The 18497-nt window shown below is 55.5% G+C and overlaps 1 pseudogene; it reads right to left on the minus strand.

Annotated features, from left to right (window-relative positions):
- Positions 1-6524: 6524 nt before the first annotated feature.
- On the minus strand, positions 6525-8468 carry LOC140653016 (cytochrome P450 1B1 pseudogene; annotated as a pseudogene).
- Positions 8469-18497: the final 10029 nt, after the last annotated feature.

An 18497-nucleotide genomic window follows, 5' to 3' on the forward strand; every position in this document is an offset into this window, starting at 1 on the left:
CCCGGAGGAAAAGGCGGTGATGAAGTTACCGTAATTCTCATTTGGTGTTCGTCCTCAGATGGCTTCACATGGGTGCAACCTTTCAACTCTCCTTTATTCTCTTTCGGACCTTTGGCGAATGCTTTAAGCTTTCTGTGCGTTTGATTGCCTGCTTCACTTTTGTGCTTTTTTTAAAAACTAGACTTCAGTTTTGGCTTCAAAGAGCAGGGTCTGGCATTTCGCTCCCATGTGTCCTTTGTGTGTGTGGTCTTGCCCCTTTCCTGGGGGATCTGACGTCGAGAGGTCTGATACTCTGGTTTTCGTACAGGAAGGATTTCCTCCGGCGGCACAGCTCCTGCCTGGAGAGCTAGGGTGGAGGTGTGTGTCTAGCATGTCGCTGCTTCTCGTTTGCTCTATCTGCCGGAACCTAATTAATGCGTCTCTCAGACGACGATGAAAGGCGATGACAGAACTCTGCAGATCCTTTCAAGTGCAGATGAAAGCTGTATTTTGCCCTTTTCCGTCTGATTTCCAGGCAGTTACGACATAACGATCAAAAGAACCTTTTTCGTTTTGGTTTTCCCTTTTCCTGGCTTGTTGTGCATAAGAAGAATGTGACTAATTAACATAATCTAATTCTAATAGCATAGCTTGCAGGTTGATGTGGAGATGAGGCAAGGCTGTGCAACTGAAACACTTCCCAATCAACAACGCGTGGGTTTATTTTTTTCTTTAGCAATAAAACATGCAGTCTCCTGGTAGGCTCTTGCTCTGCCGCAGGCTGGGAAGGGGAAGCCGCTCCTCCTGTTTGCCAGGGCAGGATGCACTCCGGGGGCTTTCAGACAACATGGGAACGGAGCCTTTTTAAAATTTGCACATAACTTTGCAGACTAATCCCAGAGTACAATGTGAATTTCCTGAAGACGCCTGCACTGTATACATTCCAGGACCACGAGAAGTTAACTTGCCTGGTACAACTTTGGTAAGAGACTCTCTGTCCTCTTCCCATCCAGATATGTTCTTCTGGACTTAGCCCAGGGTGAGAGCGAATAATTTCCTGGAGCTACCCTTGTCTTAATTTTAAAACTTACCTGCCTGTGGTTAAATTATGATACTAAAGAATAGCTGAAGCTATTTAATTTATCCGCACTGTGCTGTTCTGTTTGAAATAATATATTTGTAACTAAGGAGAAGGGGATCCTGCTTAGTTACCTGCGGCGTTGTCTTGCTTTTTATGCCAATACGTATGTAGGTGAAGAAGCCCGACAGCCACGTGGAGGTCTTCTACATAACATCGTTGTACTCGTGCGCATGGTGGCTGTGCCAAATGCAATAGGAAATTATGGGGAAAGCAAGGTGCAACATAATTGTTTATATATCACTGTTTGTACATACGATAATTTGGGTTACACCTGTAGCAGATTTTGTATGTCAATACAACCACTACTGCTTCTGTTTTTAAAATGCACCAAAGTAATACAGCCACGCTTTGTGGCAGGCGATGTGCTCCAAGTGAAGTTGTTTTTCAATAAAGGTAGATAATCGGCTGTGACCCGGTGTGAGTATTCGGCGCTCGACCTTCACGATCCTAAAGGCCGTCTTCAGCTTCCCCAGGAGAAAACCCCTAAACGGGGGGCTCGCAGGCTGTGTTTAGTGCTGGGTCTGGGTGGTTTAGACTGCCTGACTTTTAGCTCATTTTATTTCAAATTACTTTGCAGAGAGAGTGAATGATAACACCGACTGTGCTTCAGCGTTCCTCAAAATCCGCTTAGTTCGGGAGTTCAAATGTAGCAGTCGTACAAAGGAATAAGTAAAGTGGGAAGCAAGGTTTAGGCCACCTAAGGGAATGGGTAGGAGTAATTTTGGTTGTGCTAAATTACTTGCACGTTAGCGCATTGCAGACCTAATATCCCCGTCCTTGGGAGAAGGACGTGGGAGTCGCCAGCAATGGCGAGCATGGAAGAAGTCCTCTCTCGGAAGGCGGCCCGAGCCCCGCCAAGCATCTCTTAGGCAGCTTTGCCTTTCCCTGGTGCAGGATTAGGGCTGTCTTCAGTGTGCGACTCCTCTGTAATCTCTTTCCTTTTCTTTCCTCCACAAGGGGAAATTGTAGCATCCTCTAGTGCACGGGGCCACCTTACAGAGACTTTGATTTGCCGAAGAAAAGGAGCCGGAGCTGGTAGAAGGGGCATCCTGCCGAGGGCCGGACGGTCCAAGAAGAGGACCCCAGAAGCAGAAAACGGGGTTGTGCAGGACGAGACCCCTGGCACAGGCAGGTCTTTGGCTTAGCCGAAGGCGTGACGCTGAGGACAGCGAGTCAGGGATGGGCGCGTGGGTACCCTGTGATTTAGCGTAAATCTCTGACTCTTGGACCATCAGAAGTTTCTGGGTGACTTTTAAAAGTGACCTTTTGCCATACTTGAGTGCTAACTTCGCGATCGAGGGAGTGGTGGCTTAGAGCACGGTTGGGAAAATGGTTTTAAGCAACTTGGCCACCTCAGCGAGGAGGTCAGCATTGACCCTATGGCTTGGGTAGCCTGTTCAGAAAGCAGAAAGCAGACAAATTCAGTTATGTAGTTAGTTTCCAATAAAAAGAGCATACCAGAGCTGTGACCACCTCTCCCATGTGCTGGGAAACTTCTGACTCAGTATTGGCATAGAAATGTCAACATTGCTTCCTCCTAGGAACCGGACAGTCATTCTGACTCCCACCCCGGCTTATTTCTGCTAAACCCAGATTTCTTTGGTTCAATGACACTTGTAGTTCCTTGGAAATTCCCTGGCAAAATCTGACCTGTACAGACCCTGCTTGGTTTGAGACACAACCTGAAGTGGGAGGATTGCAAGCAAGAGGCTTGCTGTCTTGTTTTACTTTACATAAGTTGACTTGGCTAATATTTGAGTGTTGTAGGCAAAGCACAGAGTCAAACCAGAGAAGAAGCTGACCTTAGGGAAATGTTTTCACTGTGAAGGGAAATTGAGGTTAACGTTGGAGGAGGAAAGAGAGGGGGGAATAAGGTTGAACGCAATTACAGCTTGCTCTAGACCTGCCATGCTTCTGGTTTTGCACATACAGGCAGCCACGGCAGTATCGGGCATGAAAACGTGGTCTCGGCAACTTCAGTAGCCAGAGATTTAGTTCTCTTCCGAAGACGTATTTAATTTTTGCTCTCTTGAAAGTAAAAATCTGAGAAGGGCTCAAGACCCTGAAGGCAGACAAGACAATACAGGATTGTGCGCTCTCTCTGGAGAGTCCCGTCATAGATGTATCCCATAACAAAAATCAGCTTCTTATTTACTGGCCTGATGTCAGCTTGACTGCGATGTAGAAGTTAAAGGCCTTTTGGATCAGGCTTTAATAATTAAGTTGTTTATGAAAAGCAGAAGAGGCTCTGAGATTCGTGGAGGCTCCCTGTGCTGGGTTGCTTACATACCTGCAGTGAATTGTTTTGAAGGCAAGATTAATGATGGACTGATGGCTTTTCTTCTTAGTTAAAAGGCTTAGTTCTGCAGCCAGGTCTCTTGTGTGTCTCTTGCTTAATAATAGAGAGCATGTTCCAGCGTTTCGGTGGCTCAGAAGCTGCGGTGGGAGCAGCGCAGTACCTGCCTGCGTGCAAAGACGGCTGTCATCGCGGACGAGGAGCGGGAATGGGTTTGGACACGGGACTGTAAATACACAGCGCATTTCCCAGCATCCCGCTTCCATATTAAAAAAAAATAATAATATTTCCTGGCAGCGTTTCTCCTTAAACATGAGAAATGAGGTGGTCAAAGTATTGCAAAATCGTTCAAGTAAGTGCTGGAAGCAGATTCCTCCCCCCACCACCGAAAGAAGAGCTGCGGTCGTAGGCTTTGCACGCCACTGCCGCAACCTCCTGCGCGGCAGCATTTTGGTGCCGTAGCAAACGCGTACACCTAAATCTTCACAATTTGGGCTTGACGAGCCCCAACTTTAAATGCCTCATGGGTAGGGTAGGGTAGGGTAGGAACTGGAGCTGCAGAGGCAAGCCGGCCGGGGCAGCACGGCTGGGGAAGCGGGGTGGGATGCTCCGGGGCCGTTGGAACTGTGCCGCACAGCAGGCAGGCAGCACCACGGGCTCTGCCGTAGCGTGGGGCATAGCGTGGAAGCGAGTCGTGGTGCTCTTCGTTCAGCCCAGCGCCTTTTCCTCCTCCTTGGCCTTTGCTCTGTAAAGAGTCCAGGGGTGTCTGCTTTTAACGACGGAGGATGACCTGCACAGGCTCCGAGTCAGCTGCAGGCGGGTAGAAAATAATAGAAGGACAAGGAAAAAGCAGGAGATACTTATCAGCATCCAGCAGTGTTCCTGATGAGCAGCAGCGACCTCACCTGGTTTTTCGGTGGGTGGGGGCCAAGAAGGGGGAGCAAAACACGCTCAGCGTGCAGATGGGTTTGCGCAGAGCCCTCGGGCTGGGAATCTCATCTTGAGGTTTCAACTCGAATGGCTGCTGCCGCCTTTGCTTCGTGCCGGTTCCCCTGGGGTTAGGGCGGGCATGTTGCTTCTGTTGACCACGGGTGTCATGGTCATACCGGTGCCACCGGCAGCACGGCGGTGCGAGATGGACTTGAAAGTGTCCTCGTGCTCTGAGATGGCTTAAAGAGGAGGGCTGAGGTCCCAGGGCTATTCCCATATCGATTCCTCTCTTTTAGTGTACCCATAAAATAAGGTTGAATAAATAACCAGCCGGGAAGGCTGGCCACCAGTCAAGGAGCGCGGGAGCCAGCGGTGTCGGCATCTCCAGAGGGTGCTGCTGTCGGGCAGGGGGTCTCCGGCTGGACCGCAAAAGCTGGAGATGGCCATCAGTGGCAAAACTCCGAGCGGGCAGTAAATGATGCCGAGACAACCACTGCTTTCTGTCTTCCAGCATCTCAAGGGATGTTTTCACCGATGTGTGTCTAAAGAGGAGGAGAAAACTGGCACTTGCTTTCAAACCTTGGTACCATGGAGCTGTTGCCAACCGCTGTCTTGTTCATGCTCAGGGATTTTAATAGCCCACAGAGGCAGCTGTGGGCAGGGCATGCCCCGGGGACACCGCGGTGGCATTGGGAAGCCACCAGCCCTGATGCTCAGCAGGGTACGACCAGAACTTAATTTCCGTGCTGTACTTGGAGGGAGTTTCAAATCCTACTCGTGCTATTCACGTGGTGCGTGAGGATTTACGTCGTGCGTTTGCACCATTAGTAATACACGAATACAATACGCCGTAGCGCAGAACATCACTGGGGCTGTATTGCAATGGGTCAAATGAAAACAAAGTCAAGAGGTGAAAGGCGGCTGCGACCAAACGACTGCCTCTTAGGCGTTATGGGAATCCCAACGTGATTTTTAGGACCAGCATTTTCCTGAGGAGAGCGAACACCAGCACAGGCAGGTGGAAAATTGTTTCTGCCACCTTCCCCCACCCCCCAAAAATACATAAATCCAGCCTTACCAATGGGTAAAGCCTCTGAAGGAGATAAACGGGCTATTGGTAAACGATTGTCATTGGGAGCAGATTTGTACCATCCTCTGAAGCTCCTCGGGGCGGCCACGGGCCGGTGGCACTGAGATAAGCACAGTTTTAGCTTGTGTGGCTGTTTCTGTCCTCCCTTTTGGGGACCGTATATGGCTGAAGCTGAAGCCACCCTGATACAAAGCCAACTCTATTAGCGTCGGTCAGACCTTAAAAAAATTGCTAAGGTTTATCTGCTTTAGCGACCCCGTGGTGTGGTACGGCCGTGTGGCCGCGTCGGTGGGTGCAAGGCAGCAGCAGGTACCCGGCAGGGAGCGATTTACTTCGTGCATGAGGGACTTGTGCCCAAGAAAAGGGGATTTCCTTGCAGCTGCGGGTCACGCTGCCAGATGTCATTCAGGAGCTGAATCTGGGGGGGGAACGTTGATTCTGGAGACGGGCCGTGTCCCGCTTCAGCAGCGTGGCTCAATGCCCGCTGTCAGAGCCTACTTTTGGGTGCCCAAAACCTCTTTCTGCTTCAAGCAGAGGCTCGTAGAGGAGAAATACCTTCCCCCGGCTTGCTCTATCCCCAGGGAGGTCTCCCACCACCCCACACCACAACCCACCAGTGGGGTCTGGGGGGTGAGAAAGCCCCCCCAAAACCTTCCCGAACCTCCTCCCACACCCAAACCAGAGCAGGGAGACTTGCTCGTGGCTTCATACTGACAGGGCCATCCTCCCACACCCCAGCACCTGGTCCTTAAATGCTTCTTCAGCTCCATCAACAAGACCCCCCAGCCTCCCTTGGCTTTCCCTGATGTTGGGAAGTGCATCCTCCCCCCCCGCACCCCCCAAATATCCTCGTCCAGCCTTGGGCTATGATAGATGAAGCAAATTACTCCTTGCTGCACCCTGGGGCAAAGGGGGGGGTCTGGTCCTTGCAGGGACATCCCTGTGGGGAGGTGGGTTTTGACCTGGTTTGGGATGGGAGAGCGCGGGGGGATGCAGGACAAGGGCTTGGGCACGAATGATGCTTCCAGCCACCCCCACCCCCCATCGTCCCCCCCCCCCCCCCCCGAGAAAACGAGCAGAGCCAAGTCCCGTGTCAAAGGCGTTTATTGCTGCGGGGACTTGCTGCCCTTCACCCTCAAGCAGGGGCAGGGCTGTGCCGCGGCGAGATCCACCTGCGGGCAAAGCAGGATGCGTCCCCACACCCCGGCACTGCCAGCTCCAAAGCAAGGGGGTGCGGCACAGATGGGACCCACCGCCCACCCCCGGTAGACGCTCAGGGCTGGATGAGCGCGGGGTGCCTCTGACGCACGGTGACGGTGAAGGGCCGCGGCTTCAGCGCCAGCCCGTGGATGCAGTCCATGGTGAGGTGCTGCGCTGGGTTGGCGTGGAAGGAGCACTGGTGGAGGAGGATGGCGGTGAAGAGGAAGAGCTGGAGCTTGGAGAGCTGGTCGCCGATGCAGCGCCGCTGGCCGGCCGAGAAGATCATGACGCTGCCAGCCCGGTCGCGGTCCAGGCGCTGCTGCGCGTCCAGGAAGCGCGTGGGGTCGAAGCGTTGCGGGTCGGGCCACTTGCTGCAGTCGTGGTTGACCGACCACTGGTTGATGAAGACCACGGTGCCCTTGGGGATGTGGAAGCCCTCGAGCTCCACGTCGTCCGTGGTAGCGTGTGGGATGGTGATGGGCACGAAGCTGCTGTAGCGCAGCGTCTCGTAGATGAAGGCCTCCAGGAGGGGCAGCTGGGGCCGGTCCTCGGCCGCGGGCAACCGGGAGCGTCCCACCACCCGGTCCAGCTCGGCCTGGAGGTCGCGCTGGAGCTGCGGGTGCTTCAGCAGCAGCAGGAGGACCCACGAGAGCGCTGTGGACGTGGTGTCCTGCCCCGCGCCAAAGATGTCGGTCATGGCGCCCTCCACGTCCTCAGGTCCCAGCCCCTCGGGGGGCCTGTCGCCGCGCTCCACGGCAGCGATCATGACGTCGCTGACGTCGCGGAGGGCGCACGGGTCGAAGGTCTGGCGGTGCTGCGCCACCTTGGCGCGCACGAAGCCGTGCAGCTCCCGGTTAAGGGCTTGGAAGTCACGGAAGACGCGGCGCACGGGGTTGGGGAAGCGCAGGAGCCAGGGCAGCACGTCCACCACGCTGCCTGCTCCCACCGTCTGCCCGAAGCGGTCGTTACGGCCCAGCAGCGCCGTGAACTCGCCGTCGCCGTGGCTGTAGCGGCGGCCGAAGCAGAGGGCGCAGAGGACGTTGGCGTTGGCCACCACCAAGAGCGGGGAGGGCTCGAAGTAGGTGCCGTCCCGGCTGCGCCGCAGGAAGAGCCGGACGAGGTCCCCCGCCTCGGCCACCACGTGCCGCTCCACCTCGGCCGCCGTCGAGCGGGCGCGCAGGGCGGCGTGGGCCAGGCGCCGGCGAGCCCTCCATCGGGGCGAGCAGGCCCCGAAAGCCACGCTGTGCCCCCCGGACACCAGCTGGAAGGACGGGAAATCGGGGCGGCCGGCGAAGCGGGCGCCCGAGCCCACCAGGGCCCGCCGGATGACGGCCTCGCCGTTGAGCACCAGCACCGGCCGGCGGCCCAGCCGCAGCTGGAAGACGGGCCCGTAGCGGCGGGCCAGCCGCCCGAGGGCCAGGTGGGGCAGGCGGCCCAGCTGCAGCGCGTTGCCCACCAGCGGCCAAGCGAAGGGGCCCGGGGGGCTCCGGCTGCCCGAGCGGCCCCGCTCGGGGCCGGCGCGGCGGCGGGCCCGGGCCAGCAGCAGGACGGCGCCGAGCAGCAGCAGCAGCGGCGGCAGCAGCGGCGGCAGCGCCGGTCCCGGGGCCGCCCCGTCGAGGCTGCCGGCAGCGCCCATGGCCGCGCCGCTCCGCCCCGCCCGCGGCCGCCGCTCGGAGCCGCTTTATGGCCGCCGCCGAGGGGGACGAGCCGCTCCCCTCCCTCGGAGCGGCCCCGGCCGCCCCCCGCTCCGCAGGGGGACGGGCAGAGCCCGCCCGGGGCTGCGGGGGGGGGCGGGGGGGGAGCGGCCCCGGCGGGGCGCAGGCGGCCGGGCCGAGCCGAGCCGCGGGGGATGCGGGGCGGGGGGGTGCTGGGCTTCGTGCCCGGCTGCGGGCTCCGCTGTGCAAATGCGGAGAGGTGCTCGGCAGCCGACAGTTATCGGGGGGGGGCGATTTGTACAGTGGCCTCTTCCCCCCCAGAATAGAGCTGCCGCCCCCCCAGACGCGCCGGAGGGGGGTGCTCGGTGTCCCGTCTCCCCGCCAAGCTCCCGCCCCTCTCTCCGTCCCCCGCGCGGGGCTGCCGGGGCCCCCTCCGCGCTCGCCGCCTGCGAGAGCCCGGCCCCGCGCTGCGGCTTTTCGGTGGAATTGGGGGTTTTGCGAAGCCGGCGCCGGGCGCCGGCCGATCCCCACCGGCCCTGGGTCCCGAACGTCGCCTCCCCCCGGGCGTCGCCGGGGCCTGGGTGCCAGCGGGGAGGCCGGGGGTGCCGGCCGGGACGGGGCGCGGGGCTGCGCGGCCGCGTTTAGGGGTTGCTGCGTTCCCGGCCAGGCCAAAACCTCTCGGTCCCCTCGTGTCGTGGCCCCCCCTGCGAAGCGGTCCCACCTGCCTGCTGCGGGCCCGCACCTCGGCGGGGGTGCCCGGGAAGCGATGAAAAGGGTTCTTTTTGTCAGCAGAGGTGGCCTTTTTCTCGCGCATCCCCCTTCACTGCTCAGCGATGTCCCCCGGGACGCTGAAGAAGCGAAGGAGGTCCTGCTGAGCCAAACGGGCGTAAACGCGGCGCTGCGGGGAGTTCTGTGCTCGCTGTTGCACCGGGACGCGTCGCCTTCCTGGCCAGCGTCTGCCTCCCCCCTCCAGAACCTGCTCGGGCCCCGGCTGGGGAGCAGCAGGCCCTGGCACAGCCTCTCATCGCGTCCCCTCGGGCCACGTAGGATGGGGCGAAGCTGGGTGCTGGCGATGCCCCCGAAAGAAAAACCAGACTTCTTCTAAAAAACAGGGATGTTGCTATTGGCGGGAATAAAAAACGAGAGCGCGGAGCGTACGTGGTCCGGCAGGATGGCTGTAGCATTTGCGTGCTCGCCTGGTGGGGGGTTACGCTGCCCGCTCCCCAGCTTAATTAAAGAGGGGCTGAAGAGGAGCTTTCCTAGCTTGGATGCCAACAGGGATCGCCGGCGGGTGCCCTCGCTGTCCCCATCCAGCAAGTCCTGCGGTGGGCGAACACCGCATCTCGCACGTGGTTTAGCTGGAGCGTGGCCACCGAGGTAAAACTCATTACGTGCTCGTCTTCCCAGAGGAGCTGCGAAGCCAAAACCCCCAACCCTGTGGTGCTCGGAGATGGACAGAGAATAAAAAAGCGTGCTTGCCCGTGCCGAGCGGAGCCAGCGGGGGATGCCTGGGTCTTCTCATGATGGGAGCCTTGAGATATTTATTGTGGCATCAGGATTATGCGGCAGTGCGTTTGTCGTTCCAAGAGGGATTTTTGTAATTGCTGCCTTTTCCTGTGAAAATTGGGATTGCTGTAGGTTGCGTGAGAGCTCAGTGCTGGGGAACAGGCATTTTCCTGGCGGAGCCCAAGGGAGCGGCAACGCGAAATCAGATCTCAGGCGCGTGCAAGCTGAAGTGCATCGGCGTGGGGGCGAGGTGGACGGCAGAGCATCCCAAGCGGCCGTACCGGCAGCGAGACGGCGCGGTGCAGAGCATCCCAAGTGCCGGTGCCGGGGACGGAGCCAGGAGAGGAGCGTGTCCCCTCCTTCCCTCTCTGCAGCCTCGAGATTTACGGCTCAGCCGTGGAGCTCACGTGCGGTTTTACACGTTGTAACGTTGCAGCCATCGTCGCGCCTGTTGTCAAGTCTCATTTTTCAGGAATTAAACTGCACATCGCATAAGGTTTCTGCTGGATGGGGGGAGCCCAGCACCGGCTGCAAGGAAAAAACCTTCCCAAGGAAAAAAACATCATTTATTTCCTCATAGTTCTAGGCGTGCAAAACAATAATGCTTGATTAGATTAAGCTGCAATTTTTGGGCTCCTCTAACACGAAACTTTGTTTTCCGGCATACGACGTGGCATGAGGTTAGCCTGTAATTCCCGTTGGCATTTCCTTTAATTTGAAACACTGCAGTTAGTAGGTTTTGCGATCTGCCTGGTGGCTTTGGGATGTTTGTTAGCAGCTCTGGCTGGATGCTCTGGGGAAGGTCGAGGGGTCCTGGCGCTGCAAAGGCTTCGCTTTGAAGGTATATTGGCCACAGCAAAGTAGCAAACCCTGTTTGCTTGGCGGAGGGAAAATTAGTTCTGCATGAATAGGGTGAAATGGGAAATTTTCTTGGCCGGTTCCCACGCTGGCCACCCCAAAAATTAGTGTCTTGGGGTCATTCGTTGCTCCCACCTGGCTCTTCGGCAGCGTCTCCAGCCAACAGGTTCCTAAAGCAGCTTGTGCGGGCGAGCAGCGATGCCGGGCTCGGAGGGGCCGAGGCAGCCCCGGAGGCTCCGCTCGCTGCCCGGCAGGGAAATGGAGCTGCGGCTTTCAAACCAACCTGCGGTGCTGGGCAGAGACAGAAAATAACAACAACAACAACAGCAACAATAATAATAAACAGCAACGATAATAATAAAAAATATTTCTATAGAGCGATACCATAACCATTTTCAGACTAACTCCGCTACCGCTAAAATGATCATTTTAGCCCATGCCTTTTTTCCAAAGAGCCTTTTTTCAGGGCAATTCAGCAGGTTATTTTTTTAAGTTTTGCTTTTTTTTTTGCTTTATTTTCCTAAGAGCTCCCGAGAGGAAAAAAAATCGGTCCCCTGGTCCCAGTGCTGGTGCTCGGCCAGAGCAGGTGCGAGCGGCGGAGGAGGTTTTGCTGCCGTGGGGCACGGGTTGGGGTCTGGAGGGGAGCGGCTCGGCTGGGTACCCCCCAGGCGACGGTGACGGGCAGGCGGCGGGACGCTGGCAGCGACGGCGTCGGGGTGGCCGTGTGTCGGGGGGTTCAAGCCGACGTGAGGGGGCTCAGCCTCGGCGGCCGGGGCTGGAATGGGGTCAGGCCTTGGGGGTCCTGACCTGCATGCCGGGGGATGTACCCGCAGCTCCATCACTGGGCATGCAGAAGAAAATTAAGAGGGGAAAAGAATCCTGCACCATGGGAAAACGGGGAATTGCTCCTTAACGCAACCGCAGTGGTTTGGGCTCCTTCGGCCCCTTTTTTGGGCTACTCCTCTTGTTTTGGGTGGGCAGAGGAAGGCGAAGGAGGAGGTGGGAATGTCCAGCTCCGGGCGGCTCAGAGGCAGCGGCAGGAAAGCTTTGCCCAGCAGGATTCCCAGGCATTAATGCATTAAAATTTAATGCATTAAAACAGTTCAAAATGTCAGATAAATCAATCAAGGCTCGAAACTTTGGGTTTTGGTAGGTGCCTCGTCTTTACAACATCGGAAATATATAAGTAAGCTATTGAAATTAAGCTGTTGATCATTAATTAAGCTATTGATCATTAATGAAGCTAGTAATAATTAAGCGAGCTATTTGAAAAGGAAAAAACGCAGTCTCCCGCAGAGGTGGTTTCTTTTCCCTGGGGGGGTTGCGGGATGGAGCGCAGCTCCCGTGCGCGCCCCTGCCCTCCCTCCCTGGGGCGGGCGGGTGATGGGCTGCTCGGGTCAAATTAAAATGCTGTCCTGGGGGAAAGGAGGAAGGAGGGATCTGGGGGCTCTGGTGGGGCTCGGCCGGCTCGGTGTCTCCCACTTCATTTGAAAGGCTTCTGGTTCGTTACATATTTATGTATTTACATACATGTATTTTTAATGTATTTCTGTAGAGAAATCATTGTGTAGACGAGCAACAGTTAGTCTGGAAATGGTTATGGTATAACTCTATACAAGTATATATATTTTTTTTTGTCTCTGCCCAGCACTGCAGGTTGGTTTGAAAACTGCGGCTCCATTTCCCTGCTGGGCAGCGAGGGGAGCCTTCGGCCTCTGTAAACACAGCGTCTCTGCTCACCTGCACCGTTATTTTTATATCAATGTGTAAGTATATAACGACAGAAATTTATAAATTCAGAAATATATACATAAATATAGAAACATACAATATAGAAACATACAATATAGAAACATACAACATAGAAACATACAACATAGAAACATACAACATAGAAACATATAACATAGAAACATATAAATACTAATTTTTAAGAAATCGGCGCGTGCTGGGGGAATTGCGAGGTGGGGGAGCAGGAATGCAGCCGAGTGCCGCTGTGCCGGGGCAGCCAGCCTGTTGTGCCGTTTGCTGGGGAGCGTTTCTCTTTCCGACACCGTCCGGGTGAGCCGGAGCCGCGGTTACGGCAGCGAACGCCGGGTTTGGGTCCGGCAGAATTGCGGGCGGCGCGGCGGTGGGAGGTGGGTGGGGAGGGCGAGGTGGCGGCAAACCCCTGCAATTAGTCCTTACAACTTCTTGCTCTGAAATGAAATAAAAAACCCCTCGGATGCGGGGGGGGGGTTTCAGCCTCAGCAAATCCCGACCCTGAGCGGGTGTAGGGGATCTGCAGGGAGAACGGGAGGAACCTCTCGGCTCCAGCAAAGCTGAACCTGAGATGGAAAACAGGGAGCGAAAAAAAGGAGGGACGTGGAATCAGAATGTTTTTCACTTGGAACTGCCCGTGGGGTGGCAAGCAAGACAATAAGGATAATAACGTCATTAATTATGAATATGAGAATACACACAATAATAATTGTGACTTCCAATAATCTTGATTTAAAAAATATTTTTACTTTATTTTATGTACTTTTTTTTTTTAGGTTACAATCGTCCATGGACAGGAGAGATGATGAATTTTTTTCCAAAGGGATCCAAGTGACAAACTCAGCCCCAGTAACCACGAGTCCCATATCATGCTAAATATATTTGAAATTTTTATTCCAGGCTAGTCAGGGAATTCCCTTTAAGAAAGCCAAAAATGTAAGCAAAAGCATGAAATCCTTGGCCTTTTTTTGGGAGGACTCGTCACCGTTATTGCTAAAAGCTCCGGGACAACAGGCGGTCCTGGGAGCCCATACACAGTGCTTCAGGTGAGGGCTTAAGGAGACGAAATCTGGGCTCCTGCTGCTTGAAAATCTTGTTTGCAGGGAAAAAAGCGCAGGATTAGGCACACGCTGGTGGGCTGAAGCCCGGGGGGTGTTAAATATGGTGGCTTTGAGCCCCCCACCCTGGGGCGAGGGGACGGGTGGGGCGGGGGGCTGTGCCGGATTCAGCCCCGGCCAAAAAAGTTAAGCTGTTGGGCTGGGCAGCCCTTTGCTCCGCGGGCGGAAGGTACGAAAGGTGGCTCTTGCCCTCCTTGCCCGCCCTGGGTGCGCTCCGTCGTGCCCTGCCTGCTCTCCCGCGTGGTCCAGGAGTGTCTGAGACGGCTCCTGGGGATGGAGAGGGCCGGGGCTGGGGTTTGAATCCTCTTCTGGTGTTTGGGGTGGTTGCATCTGGTCTGGCTCGTAAAACAAATGGGTTATTGCTGTTAATGGCAGCTGACGCCTGCGCTGGGACGCGGCTGCGTACACCCCCAGAGCGCAGACCTGGCCGGGCGCGCAGGCTTAAACCTGAAATCACCGGGACGTTGCCCCAGTTTCTTAGGACGTCCTGGGGGTTTTTCTCCAAAGTAAAGGTTTGTTGTGTTTTTTTTTTCCCCTCCCTCTAAATTTCCTTGGAAAAGTTGCTGGGAAAGGGTTTGGTCAGAAGTCACGCTGCTCCTCGCGCCCAGGCATCACCCAGCTCCCAAATATTTCGCATCCTTCCCCGCCTGAAGGTGTCCAGAGAAATCAGGAGCAGAACTCACCCGTGGCTGCAGCCCGGCCGCACGCAGCCCCCGCGTCCTCTCCGGCGCTCCGCGTTGGAGCACAAACCGCCAGCCCCTGCCACCAGCGGGGTCTCGTTTGGGGGCTTAAGGGTGGGTGCTGTTGCAATTCAGGTGTCGCTGCGTAGTTGCACGGGGACGCGTTGCCATTTCCAGCACATCGTGTCTCCCCCAGGACGCGGGCCGGACCGCCGTGCCGCCTTCCGGTCGTGAAGCCAACGCTCTGGACCGCTTGTCTCATCCAGGGCGGGAAGGTTTGGCTCCCATCGCCGCGGGCTGTATCACCGCGGTTTTGGGGATGCTGCGCTCCCTCCCGGGCAATTTCCACCTCGGCTAGGAGGCACCTCCTCCTCCAGGTGCTCTTCAGCCGTGTTGGCCGCTTATAGACTATGTTGCTTCCCCCCACCCTGGCTTTTGCTAACTGAGGGTTCTCCTTAAGGAGAAAGAAGGGAGATGTTCTCCCTTCCAGCACCGCCGATGAGATATTAATCCCACTTTTACATCCGCTGTCTACAGCTGCAATTTAGCTGCTTAACCCGGACCAGATCCCCCCCCTTACGTGCCTGATGCTGGTGAACGAATCCCACCGCTGGCCCCAGCGTTAGACACACCTGTACGGCTTTCCCGTTAATTTAACAACTCAACCGTGGACTTTTTGGTGTCGTCCCCAAGCTAAGGGGCTGCGGAAGGGGACCTGGTGCTGTTGCTTTTGCAGCAGCAAAAGCCAGTCCCGCTTTCTCCTTCCCGGTTGCCCTGCCTGCAGATGACTGCATCGGTATTTTCATAAACATCATTTTCATAAACATATTTTTCATAAACACAGAAAACAGGCGCTGCCTGAAGCCAGAGTCGACGCTGGCTGAGGTCAGACGTTGCAGATTCCCGCTGCCAGCAGTGAGCTTTGGATCAAGGACAAGATAAATAGAAAAATGAATAGAGGAGACGGTTAGGAAATCAATCAAAGAAAAAAAACAACCCCAAACCCAAACACCAAACGGAACCGAGCCCCTTGGGCTGATGGCCACCTACGAACCCTGACCAGAAAAGCAAACACACATGAATTAAATGCCTAAAAAAATACAGCGTCAGATGGGAGGAGAGGGTTTCTTCTTTAAATTAAAAACACATTTGGAAAAATAATCTGTTGTAACATCTCATTTCCTCTCCTTGATTGGCTTACACGTTATCTGGTCTGCCTTTAAACTGCTCCGGGGGGGCTTTTTCATCCTGCGTGGTTATAAAGAGCCCACCGGTGTCCGAGCACAACGTCCAATAATGGGAAAATTCCCCCGGTGTGGCAGGCAGAGCCTCTCCTCGGCATCATCGCGGGCTCCGGGATCGCAGAGCGTCCCTGGGCGGCTTTCGGAGGGTCCTGGGGCTCAGCCCCTTGCCGGGCGCTGGCCTCAGCCAGCCGCTGCCTCCGCTACCCTTTAACTGGGATTACTTTTTTGGGGGCGAGGGGAACCAAACCCAGAAGAATTGGCTTTAATCACTTTTTTTGAGGGGCTCCTCACCGAACTCTTGCTGGTCTCGGTTTTGCCGTCCCTGGGTTGTAGCGATGCTAGAGCTTTCTCTGCCTGCGGTCCTCCCCGCTACGTGCTGAAGCAGCTGGGCAATACACGCCTCCCCGCCACCTCCCTCCTTGCTTTAATGGTTTTCAAATTTATTTCCAAATAAATGGCGCATTGCTTGATGGTAGTCATCTTGCTAAAGGGGTTTCTCAGCCTGGCTGTAAAACAGTGCAGAGAGGCTTTTTTTTCTTTTCCCCATCATTTACTCCCCAAAAATGCAAGCCTTAGGCTCAAATTCACCATTCTGCTTCCCCGGTGTAAATCTCTGCAGTGAATTGGACTTAGATTTACTAACCCAACGAGGGTAGAAATGTTGTTCTCCTTATTGTAAATCTTAATGGCAGTATCACTTAAGAAATAATTAAACCTACACACAAGGGAGCTGGGAAAGCAGCCGGTGAAGCCGGGCGCAAAGCCTCGACCAAAGGGAGGCTCAAACCCACCCCGGAGGTGCTGGGAAATTGTTTGAGTAACCAAATCTGTTAATATTTGGGTTTGAATGAGCGGTGCGTCCCTCGCGTGCTTTTGAGGGTGACTTGGAGGGGGAAGAGCCCCGATGGGGGCTCTCCTGGGAAGCCGGCAGAGCTGCAGCTCTCACCATCGCCTCTCTCCGGGTAATTTCCTGAAAACCAGGTGAGATTTGCCTAAAGGGGACGCAGGCTGGTGGCTCTGTGGCTGTAAAGAAGGTTGTAAAGAGGAAAACACGGTCAGCGTCACTCTGAGGTGTTTAATAGGGGGTTCGAGGGGAGCTCACGGCCACGTCCCCTGCGCTCACACCGGCTGCTGCGCCCGCAGGGGTTTCTATTTAATGCCCCCAAGGAGGGGAGAGAGCTACACGCTGCTGAGGAGGGGGGCTGGCTGTAAAACACACCAGCAAAATGTGTCTGCCCGTCCTCCTGCGGCTGGCTGAGACAGTAAGAGCTCGTTACTGCCAACACTTGATTAGCTGAAGCATCAGAGGGCTATAGGAAGGATCCAAAGCTCCAGCCTGGCTGGTTTCCCCGGCGGTATGGGATTTCTTTGGGGGTTTCTTGGGCGTTTTGGAAGTAAACCACCTCCTGGGTTGCATCGTGATTGCCATGAAGCCAAAGGCTGGGTACTTTTCTTCCCCGAATCCCACCTGACGGAGGGCACGAGGCACTGCAGGTGGCTGAGAGCTGTCGCGGGATGGCTCACCCCACATTTCTGCCTCTTCTTTGGCAGTTTCAGAGCTGTAAATCAGAAAGACGGCTGATGATTTTGCAGTGAAGGCGGTGTCGGGCTGCCCTGAAGAGGTGGGTTGCAGCCCTGCCTGCAGTGGCTTTGCAGCGCTTCCTCGCCAGCACATCCCGGGGAAAGCTCCTGAAAGCCACAGGGTTGCGTTGACCTCAAAAAGCTCCTGCGAGACTCCTGCCCCAGCCGAGGGGAGGTGGTTGGCCTCCACGGGCTTTGCCAACAGCAAAAGGGGTGACCAAGCCCTGGTTCTGCAGTGCCTGGAGGCTCTGCTGTTAATTTTTGGTGGTTTTGTTTTTTGGTTTTTTTTCCCCCTCCTCTCCCCCTGCATCCAGCTCTGTCACCCAGCCAGGATCCCAGCTGAACTGTGTATTTGGGGGGATGATTTCCCCCAAGTCCTCCAGCCCCATCTTGTACTGGATTTTCTGCTCCAGCAGCAGCACAAAATGCAGCCGACATTTAAGGAGCCCAGAGCACTCACGGCTCAGGTACGGTCCGAAGCAATTTCTTGAGCTTGTGCAAGGCACGGAGGGCATTCGCAGGGGAGGGACAGTCACAGCGAGGACCTGCTCCTCCGCGGTTCTTGTACCCTGATGTTTGGACCAGGCTGAGCTTTAGCCCCCTTTGAAATTGGGCTTTTGCAACCTGCAAAGCCATAGATTAATAATCCTGCTTCAAGATGCGGTCCTGATAGCTGGCCTAAACGAATGTCCTATTAAAGGCAGCCCGTCTGTGCTAGGGACAAACTCGGTGTCCCTGCTCCCGTGGGAAAGGCAGCGGAGGGAGGGAAGCTGATGCCAAGGTGCCGCAGCCCCCCGGGAGGCTGCTGCTGGCTGAGGTTTACCAGAAGGAGCACTTGGATGTGAAGAAGCCAACACGCTATTTCCAGGCAGCTTGGGTTCATGCAAAGTTGGAGCGGCAAGGAATGAAAGCCGTCTGTTACCCTCTCGCTGGACTCAAGCCACTTTGGCTTGACACATCCATTAAAAAAGCAACGTGGGATGTTTCTTCCCCTCCAAAGGCGAGGGGAGGCCCTTTTGCTGTTCCTGAAGCAGCCAAAATTTCATCCAAAGTGGATATATATAAAATGCATATATAAAAAAATGCATAAAACGCACATATATAAAGTTAAGTTGTGGGCACGGCAGATGAGCAGCACATAGGAACCCAGGGCAGCATCCGCACCTTCTTTTAAGCCCCAGCCTTCCTCAGCGAGACTCCCCTGCGACATCTTTGCTCTGGGCCTATCGCCCCTGCACGCGCTTTGGGTACTAAGGGTATTTTTGGTCCAGTTCTTCCTTCTCTTGGTTCCTTCTGGAGGTTTATTTCTACAGCTCTTGCACGGTGCTGGCTGCTGTTGGGTAAAGCCTAAGCAGTGTCTCAAACCTGGCAGCGGGTTGTGCTGGGGACCTCCAGGTTTGCTTAAACCTTCCTGGAGGTGTCTTCTGGGGACCTTTGAGGTCTTGTCGAAGGCACGAT

The sequence above is a fragment of the Ciconia boyciana genome, chromosome 6 (assembly GCF_034638445.1).
Source record: "Ciconia boyciana chromosome 6, ASM3463844v1, whole genome shotgun sequence".
Taxonomy (NCBI): Eukaryota; Metazoa; Chordata; class Aves; order Ciconiiformes; family Ciconiidae; genus Ciconia; species Ciconia boyciana.